This window comes from Triticum aestivum, chromosome 2B (assembly GCF_018294505.1).
Source record: "Triticum aestivum cultivar Chinese Spring chromosome 2B, IWGSC CS RefSeq v2.1, whole genome shotgun sequence".
Taxonomy (NCBI): domain Eukaryota; kingdom Viridiplantae; phylum Streptophyta; class Magnoliopsida; order Poales; family Poaceae; genus Triticum; species Triticum aestivum.
In genome coordinates this window covers 613,254,226-613,266,295 of record NC_057798.1, presented here as the reverse complement: position 1 = coordinate 613,266,295, position 12,070 = coordinate 613,254,226, and positions in this window count along the sequence as shown.

Here is a 12,070-nt window from a genome sequence, read left to right as displayed (position 1 = left end):
TCGGCTAGGGCATAAGGGGAGCACCTCTGCGATTGCTACTGTCGGGTTAGCCGGATGTGTACCTCAGACTGGGTGAAGCCGAAAGCTAGCATTCTTAAGGGAATATTCGATCAGTGAACAAAAGATGTTTTTCACTTATTGCAATACACACCCCCAGATGTTTATATCCTGCATCGCTTTTCGCAGTTCGGACATGCACACTAATGCATGCGTACCTCGGGAAAGGAACCCTTAACGGAACTATTCTCCCTGGAAGATGTTTCTTACTATCCATGTAATATAACATAGCTAGTTGGATACTTGTCTGTTCAAGCACTTATGACCCCTACGCTTGGTTTCCACGCGTGCCCCAGTTTTTACATAACTGAGCGGGTATTCAGATACACTCCGGACTGTCGGGTCCGGAGGTTGAAGCGAAAAGGTCCGCCAAGACAAATGATTTACAATCCGGCTAGGGACAAAACATGTCCTTTGAAGAACAAAGTTACTTAGACTGACTAAACTATTCTTCTATACCATCCAACAGGTTGTCTAGCCTACAATCCTGTTGGGAATACTTAGCGGCTAATGCTACCTGGTCATATACCAGACTTACAGGGATCTCTTTCCCATCAGGCCCTACAGGTCCGACCTCGGCCATGTGGTTCGGGTCAGCCTTGGTGTATCGCGTCTTCACCATGGCCCAGGCTTCCCTTGCACCTTGTCGGCAGGCCGATATCTTCCATAATCGGAAGCGCCGCCGTGCTCCCTTGAGCATCTCCACAAGCTCCCCCATGCCTCCTGGCAGGGAGGCAGATGGCCACAAGGCCTGGGCAATGCCCTGGATCACCTGCCGAACTTGTTCGTGCAGTTGTGAGAGCTCCTGCAGAAGATCGCCTGCAGATCCAGGCATCTCCTCTTTGGGACGACCTGTTAACATACCTACAGACATAATTCTGTTAGCACACTTCTTCGTCGAACTTTATAGCGGTTCGTTAGAGCACTCACCAAACATGTCGCGTTGAAGCCTCTTATTCTCCTTCACGGAGTTAGCAAGTTGGGCCCGAACATCCTTTAATTCGACGTCCAGTTGGGTGTTCGTGTCCTGGAGAGTATTTTTCTCCTGTATAACATTTGTAAGCACACGCTCGCCAGCCTTCAGCTGTCCTGAGCATGTTGCTCATCCTCTGATACGATCTCTGGATTGCCTTCGAGATTGTCTGCAGAATCTATGTTAGATTGCATTCATGCCGAATACTATTTGGTACATGCCATTACATTATTTTCGATCAAAACAAGTATTACCAGATGGGGCCTTCGTGGACTCCTCCATTCTGGCAATTGCGGCCCGCGGTTGGGCTTTGCACTCCTCCAGCTCCTTAGACAGCTGGGTATTCTTCTCTGTCAGAACCTATGCACACGAGGAGCCTTAAATAAGTTGTGCCAACTGTTTCAAGTCTCAGGGGCTACTGATATACGTACTTATCAAATTTTCTTACCCGTATATCCTTTACATACTGGTCCGTGGCTTTGGAGAGGCCACCTTGGGCAGCCCGGATGTACGCGTCCCCTGAGTTGAAGGCATCGAACGCCTCTTCAGAGAAATTAGGGTCGTGTAGCGTGGCCCGTCGCTGCCTATGATTCATGGCGCTCTCGACTTCGGAGTTTGTAGCGGAGAATCTATCCGCATCCTCTGTAGGAGGACCGTCCGCGTTGACCTCCGCCCTTGAGTCCGGCCTCGGAGTCCGCCTGGTGGAGGCGTGGCCGGCAGGCTCTCCGGATATAGTCCGGCGAGCACTTTTTCTGCCAGAAGACAATGGACATTGTTATATTTTAACGATGATAATTATGTGGCAGGTTTTTAAACATACCTTTGCAACGGCGTCTCGGTCCTGATCGCCTTCCTTTTAAGCCTACCCGGCTTCGGTACCCCTTGTTAACGAGTCACCGCGGGTTCGGCATGGCGTCCCGATGGCCTTCCCTGTAAAACGCAATACATGTGCGGTGGGTAAGGCCCAAAGAGGGAATCCTTCTTGGAAGTTGGGACTCCGGTTTTACTTACATGTGACACAGGGAGTAGGCCAGGATAATCAACTACGATGGCCACCAACGCACCATCGCAACTTAACTGATAAAATATTCGGTCGACGAGCTCCATAAATGTGTCCGAATCTTCTTCGAGTCCGGGGTCGAGGGCCCGGTCGGGGTCCTCTGGCTGTGGAGACGGGCTGTGAACCTCCCTAATGGCTTTTCACAGTTCCTGCTATGAATTAGCAAGGTAAATATTTGTGCTAAAGAATACGGGAAAGACTGGAATAAAAGATAGCAACTCACCCAGCTTGGGGGGTTGTACATGGAGAATCCATCCCGTGGTTTGATACGGATGAACTCCTCTTCTTCTCCTTTGTACAAATCGGACAGTATCTTTGCTAGAGCGGCGGCGGAGTCTGGACCTTTATGGCCGCAGCGGGTGGCATCGTCTTCTCCATTGAAGTACCACATGGGTTTCCCCCAATATTGAAGTGGCTGCACTCCCCGCATTATACATATGGACATAACCTCAATTATTGTTAGTCCTGATTTGGCCAGCGTCTTTATCATGTCCATCAGGAAAAGGATCTCTTTGTTATCTTCCTCCTGGGGGCTCCGGGGGCGCCAGCTGTGACGTTTCTTTAATGGGGCATTTACAAACTTGAGAAGGCCCTTCCGAATAGGGTCCGTAAGAGGGACGTCCTCCATGTAGAACCACTCCGAAGGCCGGTCTTCAGATGTCTTCTTCGGGGTACCGGATAGGTATCCGATCCCGGCGATGCGCCATATTTCAGCTCCGCCCACTTGATATACCGACCCCTCCTGAGTGCGGGGTACGAGGCACAATAGCCTCTTCCACAGCTCAAAATGAGCTTCGCAACCCAGAAATAGCTTGCAGAAGGCAACTTAGCCTACGATATGCAGTATGGAGGCTGGGGTAAAGTTATGCAACTGGAGGCCGTAGAACTCCAGGAGCTCGCGGAGGAAAGGATCGATTGGAAATCTGAGTCCCCTCAGCAAATAGGGGACAAAGCATACCCGCTCCCCCTTGGATGGGTTTGGAGAACTCTCCGCTTGCTCCCTGCCATTATAAGTGGCTAGTCCAGCTCGGACGGGGACCATGTACGCAGGCGGGAGAAACCCCTTGGTTTGCAACTCTACTAGTTGGCTGTGGAGGACAGAACATTTCTCCCAATCGCCTGGCCTAGTGCTACGGGTGCGAGAGGAGGAGCCGCGACGGCCGGCCATGGTGGTATGGATTTTTCCGAGCACGCTCTAATGGATACTCGCTGGGAGGAGATGGTGTGATTTGGATCTGAGGATCCCTGTCTCTTTAAATAGACGCTTTACTCACATGGTCAGGGTGGCAAATGTAAAAATGCCCCGACTTCTCGCATTCGCTCGACATGTGGAGACAGCCATTATTAAAGCACAGAAGTCGAGGAGTGCAACATTAATGGGAAGCCGGACACTGCGTGTTACAACAAGTATCTGGGAGAATTTGGAGAAGAACCCGCCTTGCAATGCCGAAGACAATCTGCACGTCGGACTCATCATCATTGAAGTTTGGTTCGGGGGCTACTGAGGGAGTCCTGGATTAAGGGGTCCTCGGACAGCCGGACTATATACTTTGGCTGGACCGTTGCACTGTGAAGATACAAGATTGAAGACTTCGTCCCATGTCCGGATGGGACTCTCCTTTGCGTGGAAGGCAATCTTGACTATTCGGATATGTAGATCTTCTTCTCTGTAACCGACTTTGTGTAACCCTAGCCCCCTCCGATATCTATATAAACCGGAGGGTTTAGTCCGTAGGACAACAACAATCATCATAGGCTAGCTTCTAGGGTTTAGCCTCTTCGATCTCGTGGTAGATCAACTCTTGTAATACTCATATCATCAAGATCAATCAAGCAGGAAGTAGGGTATTACCTCCATCGAGAGGGCCCGAACCTGGGTAAAACACTGTGTCACCCGCCTCCTGTTACCATTAGCCTTAGACGCACAGTTCGGGACCCCCTACCCGAGATCCGCCGGTTTTGACACCGACAATACCCATAGGATTTTTATAAGCTGTTCTCTAGGCCCAAAGTGTATCATCTAATTTCTTAGACCAACTCTTTCGGGGCCTATTGACAATTTTTTTAATATTAATTTTATTTCTCTATTGCTAAGTTCAACTTGACCACTAGATTGAGGGTGATAGGGTGATGCAATTCTATGGTTAACATCATATTTAGCAAGCATTTTATGGAAAGCAGCAAGAATACAATGTGAACTTCCATCAGTCATTAAATATCTAGGGACTCCAAACCTTGGGATATAAACTTCTTTAAGCATTTTAATGGAGGTTTATTATCCACACTACTAGTTAGAATAGCTTCTACCCACTTAGTGACATAATCAACAACAACCAAAATATGTGTATACCCATTAGAGGAAGGAAAAGATCGTATATAATCAAATCCCCAAACATCAAATGGTTCAACAACAAGTGAATAATTCATAGGCATTTCCTGATGCTTACCGGTATTACTTATTCTTTGACATTAATCACAAGGCAAGTCAAACTTACGGGCATCCTTGAAAAGAGTAGGCCAATAAAAACCAGATTGTAATACCTTGTGAGCAATTCTATCTCCCACATGATGCCCTCCATAGGCTTCAGAGTGAAATTTCCGTAGGATTTGTACCTGTTCATGCTCAGGTACACAACGTCTAATAATACCATCTACTCCATCTTTATAAAGATGTTGGTCATCCCAAAAGTAATGTCTTAAATCATAGAAGATTTTTTTCTTTTGTTGGTATGTGAAACTAGGTCGTATAAATTTAGCAACAATGTAATTAGCATAGTCAGCATACCAAGGAGTGTTATGAGAAGCATTTATTACAGCTAGTTGTTCATCGGGAAAGCTATCATCAATACATAGTGGGTCATCAAGAATATTTTCTAACCTAGACAAGTTACCAGCTACGGGGTTCTCAGCTCCTTTCCTATCAGTGATATGTAAGTCGAATTCTTGTAGCAAGAGAACCCACCTAATGAGTCTAGGTTTAACATCTTTCTTTTTCCATAAGATATTTAATAGCAGCATGATCAGTGTGGAGAACTACTTTTGGAATCAATGATGTAAGATCTGAATTTATCACAAGCAAACACAACTGCTAAAAATTCGTTTTCAGTAGTAGCATAATTTCTTTGGGCACTGTCTAGAGTTTTACTAGCATAATGGATAACATTTAATTTCTTATCAACTCTTTCTCCTAGAATAGCACCAACAACATAATCACTAGCATCACACATAATTTCAAAAGGCAAGTTCCAATCAGGTGGTTGAACAATAGGTGCAGAAATTAAGGCTTTCTTAAGTGTTTCAAAGGCCTCTACACAATCATCATCAAAAACAAATGGAACATCCTTTTGTAAAAGATTAGTAAGAGGCCTAGAAATTTTAGAGAAGTCTTTAATAAACCTCCTATAGAAACCAGCATGACCAAGGAAACTATGAATACCTTTGATGTCCTTGGGACATGGCATTTTCTCAATTGCATCAACTTTAGCTTTATCCACCTCAATACCTCGTTCAGAAATTTTATGCCCCAAGACAATGCCTTCATTAACCATAAAGTGACACTTCTCCCAATTCAAGACAAGATTACTTTGCCCGCATCTCTGCAAAATTCGATCAAGGTTGATTAAGCAATCATCAAAAGAAGTTCCACAAACGGAGAAATTATCCATGAAAACCTCAACAATCTTTCCACAAAAATCAGAGAATGTAGCAGTCATACATCTTTGAAAGGTAGCATGTACATTTCATAAACCAAAAGGCATACGTCTATAAGCATAGGTTCCAAAAGGGCAAGTAAAAGTGGTTTTCTCTTGATCAGGTTGTGAAACGGGTATTTGGGAGAAACCAGAATATCCATTAAGGAAACAAAAGTGTGTGTGCTTAGATAATCAATCTAGCATTTGATCAATGAAAGGTAAAGGGTAATGATCTTTTCTAGTAGCTTTATTTAATTTTCTAAAATCAATTACCATTCTATATCCAGTAACATTTCTTTGTGGGATAAGTTCATTTTTATCATTAGGAACAAAAGTAATACCTCCTTTCTTATGGACACAATGAACATGACTTACCCATCTACTATCAGCTATAGGATAGATGACAACTCCTTCCAGAAGTTTTAGTATTTTAGTTCTTACCACTTCTTTCATCTTAGGATTCAGTCGTCGTTGATGATCAACAACGGGTTTAGCGTTAGGTTCCATATTAATCTTATGCTGACAGAGAGTGGGACTAATGCCCTTAAGATCATCACGAGTATATCCAATAGCAGCATGGTGCATCTTCATAATTTTTAATAATATTTCTTCTTCATGTTCTGAAAGGTTAGCACAAATAATAACATAATATATCTTCTTCTCATCAAGATAAGCATATTTCAAAGTGTCAGGAAATTGTTTTAATTCAAACACAGGATCACTTTTAGGTGGAGGAGGTCCTCCAAGAATTTCAATGGGCAAATTGTGTTTAAGGAGATGTTGTTGTTCAAAGAATATTTGATCTATCTCATTTCTTTCACGCAAGTGCATATCATTTTCATGGTCTAGCAAATATTGTTCTAACAGAGCAGTAGGAGGTACAGCAATAGAAGCAAGACCAATTATTTCATTCTTACTAGGTGATTCTGTATCATGAGGCTGTCTACGAAACTTAGAGAAATTAAACTCATGATACATATCACCAAAGCTAACACTAACAATTTATTTTTCACAATCTATCTTAGCATTGACAGTGTTCAAGAAAGGTCTACCAAATATTATGGGACAAATGTCATCTTGTGGTGAACCAAGAACTAGAAAATCAGTAGGATATTTTATTTTCCCACACAAGACTTCAACATCTCTAACAATCCCAATTAGTGTCATGGTTTCTCTATTAGCAAGTTTAATAGTAACATCTATGTGTTCTATTTCAGCGGGTTCTATATCATTCATAATTTCTTGGTGTAAGGTAAAAGAAATAACACACACCCTAGCACCTAAATCACATAAGCCATGATAACAATGATCTCCTATTTTAACTGAGACAACAGACATGCCAACAACATGTCTATGTTCTTTTTCATCGGGTTAGGCAATTCTAGCAGCTTCATCACATAAGTAAAAAACATGCCCATCTATATTTTCTACCCGGAGATCTTTAATCATAGCAAAACTAGGTTCTACCTTGATTTGTTCAGCAGGTTTGGGTGTTTTAATATAGCTTTTATGGACCACAGTTGAAACTCTAGCATGTTCATTAATCCTAACAGGGAAAGGTGGTTTTTCAATATAAGCAGTAGGAACAACTGGATCAACATTATAGATAATAGTTTCATCTTTAGCTATTACCGGTTCTTTAATTTCTTCTTTAATAGGTGGGTGATATCACAGAAATAAATAGCATGCCCATCTATGTTTTGGATCAAGAGATCTTTTACCATAGCAGCACTAGGTTCTACTTTGATTTGTTCAGAGGGTTTAGGTGCTTTAATATTACTTTTGTGAACCATGGTTGATACCTTAGCATGTTCCTTTACCCTAACAGGGAAAGGTGGTTTTTCAATAGAAGTAGTAGGCACAGCTGGATCCACATTGTAAATGATAGTTTCATCTTTAGCTATAACCGGTTCTTTAATTTCTTCTTTAAAAGGGGGATGATATTTAAACCACTTCTCCTTAGGGAGATCAACATGAGTAGCAAATGATTCACACAAAGAGGATACTATCTCAGAGTCAAGTCCATATTTAGTGATAAACTGGTGAAAAGCATCGGTATTCATAAAAGATTTAACACAATCAAACTCAAGCTTAATACCCAACTCTTTACCTTCGTCGAGTTCCCAATCTTCAGAGTTGCATTTAATTCTTTATAAAAGATCGCACCTGAATTCAATAGTCTTCTTCATAAAAGAACCAGTACAAGAAGTATCAAGCATGGATTGATCATCATGAGAAAGACGAGCATAAAAATTCTGAATAATAATTTCTCTTGAGAGCTCATGATTGGGGCATTAATATAACATTGACTAAGCCTCCCCCAAGCTAGAGCGATACTTTCTCCTTCACGAGTCCAAAAATTATATATATAAATTCTGATCACGATGAAGCATAGGATGATTTTTTTAGTGAAATTCCAATTTCAATCGATTCCAGTTCCAAGATCCAATATCATCGCATAGCCTATACCATGTCAATGCTTTTCCCTTCAAAGATAAAGGGAAGCCTTCTTCTTAACTTCATCTCCGAGTAAACCTGCAAACTTAAATAATCCAGAAATTTCATCCACATGTATCAGATGCATATCAGGATGTTCAGTTCCGTCTCGTGCATAAGGATAAGCTAGCAGTTGTTCTTTCATATCCGAAGGAATTTCATAACCAATGTTTTTAATAGGTGCAGTAGGTTGAAGGGCAACTCTTTGTATTTCCGGTTGAGGTGAAGATACGCCGAGCAACCCCCTCAAAGGATGGTTTTCCATAGTAGCAAGTGACAATAAATTTCAGCATGTAATATAAATTTTTCCTTGTCGATTTCCACTTACCAGGAGCGCTTCACTCCCCGGAAACGGCGCCAGAAAAGAGTCTCGATGACCCAGAAGTATAGGGGATCAATCGTAGTCCTTTCGATAAGTAAGAGTGTCGAATCCAAACGAGGAGCAGAAGGAGATGACAAGTGGTTTTCAGCAAGGTAATTTCTGCAATCACTGAAATTTTCGGTAACAGGTAGTTTGATGGCAAGATAATTTGTAACGGACAAGTAATGATAATGGTAAATGAAGTGCAGCAAGGTAGAACAATCCTTTTTGTAGCAAAGGACGGGCCAAAACGGTCTCTTATAATAAGCAAAGCGTTCTTGAGGGCACACGGGAATTTCGTCTAGTCACTTTCATCATGTTGGTTTGATTCACGTTTGCTACTTTGATAATTTGATATGTGGGTGGACCGGTGCTTGGGTGTTGTTCTTACTTGAACAAACCTCTCACTTATAATTAACCCCCTCGCAAGCATCCACAAGTACGAAAAGTATTAAGATAAAATCTAACCATAGCATTAGACATATGGATCCAAATCAGTACCTTACAAAGTAGCGCATAAACTAGGGTTTAAGCTTCTGTCACTCTAGAAACCCATCATCTAATAACTACTCCACAATGCATTCCCTTAGGCCCAAAGATGATGAAGTGCCATGTAGTCCACATTCACATGACACCACTAAGGGAATCACAACATACATATCATCAAAATATCGAACACATATAAAATTCACATGATTACTTGCAACGTGACTTCTCTCGTGACCTCAAGAACAAAAGTAACTACTCACAAATGATATTCATGCTCAAGATTAGAGGGTTATTAAATAGCATAATAGATCTGAACATATAATCTTCCACCAAATAAACCATATAGTAATCAACTACAAGATGTAATCAACACTACTGGTCACCCACATGTACCAACCTGAGGTTCCGGGACAAAGATTGAACACAAGAGATTAACTAGGGTTTGAGATGAGATGGTGCTATTGAAGATGTTGATGAAGATTGGCCTCCCAAAGATGAGAGGGTTGTTGGTGATGACGATGGCTTCGATTTCCCCCTCCGGGAGGGAAGTTCCCCTAGCGGAATTGCTCCGCCGGAGGGTGAAAATGCTCCTGCCCAAGTTCCACCTTGAGACGGCGGTGCTCCGTCCCGTAAGTCCTCCCCTTATTTTTTTTCTAGGTCAAAAGACCTTATGTACTAGAAGATGGACACCAGAGGTGGGCTGGGCTACCCAGAACCCACCAGGGCGCGCTTGAGGGTCTAGTGTCTTGTGGGCACCAGGTGGCCCTCTCTAGTGGTTATTTGCTCTACTATTTTTTATATATTCTAAAATAATTCTCCGTAAAATTTCAGCTCATTTGGAGATGTGCAGAATAGGTATCTCTGACGTAGCTTTTTCAGGTCCAGAATTCCAGCTGTCGGTATTCTCCCTCTTTGTGTAAACCTTGCATATTATGATAGAAAAAGCATTATAATTACTCCGTAAAGCATGCATAAAACATTATAAATAACAGTAGAAAAACATGATGCCAAATGGATGTATCAGTAGTGTGCGGTGTGAGCATGCACATGGCCATAGTTTTTTTTCTAAAAACTATGTCGTGTGTGATGTGTTCTATTTATAGGATTTTTTTTGTGGGTGAAAAACTTGTATTAGTCAACGACAGCAATATTACAACCCACTATGGCTAGATCCACTGCAAAATGAGGGCTAGAACCAAGCTAAACTCAGGGTTCTACCTTCTGTTCTTGCAAAGTTCGCTAGGCTATTACTAACTTTATTCTGGTTTCGACTAACGTGGTTAATACAACGTTTACGAAGAGACATCAAGTACTTAATCTCCTTTACTATAGAAGCGTGAATAGATCTATCAAGGTCACAAGCTTCGATCAACTTCACACCAACAAGGGAGTCCATCTCAATGATAACTAGAGAGTCGCAATGCAGGATAGACAAAGAGAAACCTTCCATGCACAGTGGTGGAGCGAGAGAAAAATGATCAGGAGCGCCAAGTGATGTAAAAAAACATGTTGGGGAGGACCAAACAATGGGAAAATAAGCTTTTAGCAGCAAATGATCACTAAGTATGCACTATTCATAAATAAATTATCAACAAATAACTCATGCTAGGGGGGACCAGGGCCCCTGCTGGTCCCCATGTCTCCGCCACTGTCCATGCATGCACATAGTTCCGCCTCGAGAGCATCTCGGCAAGAGAATTCTAGAGCCACACAAAAAGTTTTAGAATTTTTGAACTTATAAATCTTATGTAGAGAATTATATCTCCAAATAAAATACCATATTGATTTAGTTTAAAGTTCCAAACAATTTCTTAAAAATGTTCATGATTTTTGTTTGAGTCATAGTCTCTTGCCAAAAAATAGCTACATTAATGAAGGCATTTTGGTTTCATTGAAACGATTTGGGCTTTGAATCTTATTAAAAATATCTTATGAGGCTTTGAATTCCCTCAATTCAAGTTTAAACAGGATGCATTCATTCTTGGCTAGCCTGGTACTCATTATATTATGCTACTTACAATCAATAAATATTACACATATACAATAATCAAACCATATGTATTTTCATTTTTATTGTAATATTGTGAATTTAAATATGCATGTTTATAAAACTAATTTTTTATTGATATTTATTACGAACCCGTATCTGCTATCAACGTGGATTTCACACAAAAAACCACTGCTCCAAAGGTGCTTTTCATATTAGCAGCGCGTCATATTTTCCTTAAGAGTATTGAAGGAAATTATAAGCCCTAATCTCGAAGCGTATGGTGTGCCTGTGTGATTTGCAACCGCCCTAGAGGCAAATGGCAACCTATGAACAACACATTCTATGAAGAGTATTTGTTTAGTGCCACTGCTACTAGTTGTATTCCGTAGAGCTAAAAAACTAAATCTTTTGTGAACTATTTGTTTAGTCTAGTAGACTTGCATTTTTTCCTTGAACTATTGAAACCTTAAATGTTTACCACAACAAAATTCAATTTATTGCCCTGCCACTGTGACACACACGATTCATATTCTAGAAGTACTTTATGGTGAACAACGTTTTCCAACTACGTGTGATTGCCCTCATCACACATGGTTTTGAGTATGTCGGTGATTAGAGTCTTAAAAGACAAGCTATGTACAAGTGGTTCCTTTGGAAAGTACATTTTAAATCCCCATTGTGATTTGAACTCCGAACTATCAAAAAATATGCAATAAACGAACAAAACTAATATTCTTGTTGAATCGAGTCGAAATGCTCAATCATATATGACTAAATAGGCTATTCCCACTAAACTATTTCTCTCAATATTACAACTGTCTATATACCTAGAGTACCACCGACCGACATGATCATATGTACATGGACATACATGTCACAAACTACTGCTCCAAATGTGCCTTTCAGCGTAGTCTCGCGAGACGTCATCTTTTTCCTTAAGATAAGAGTGCTG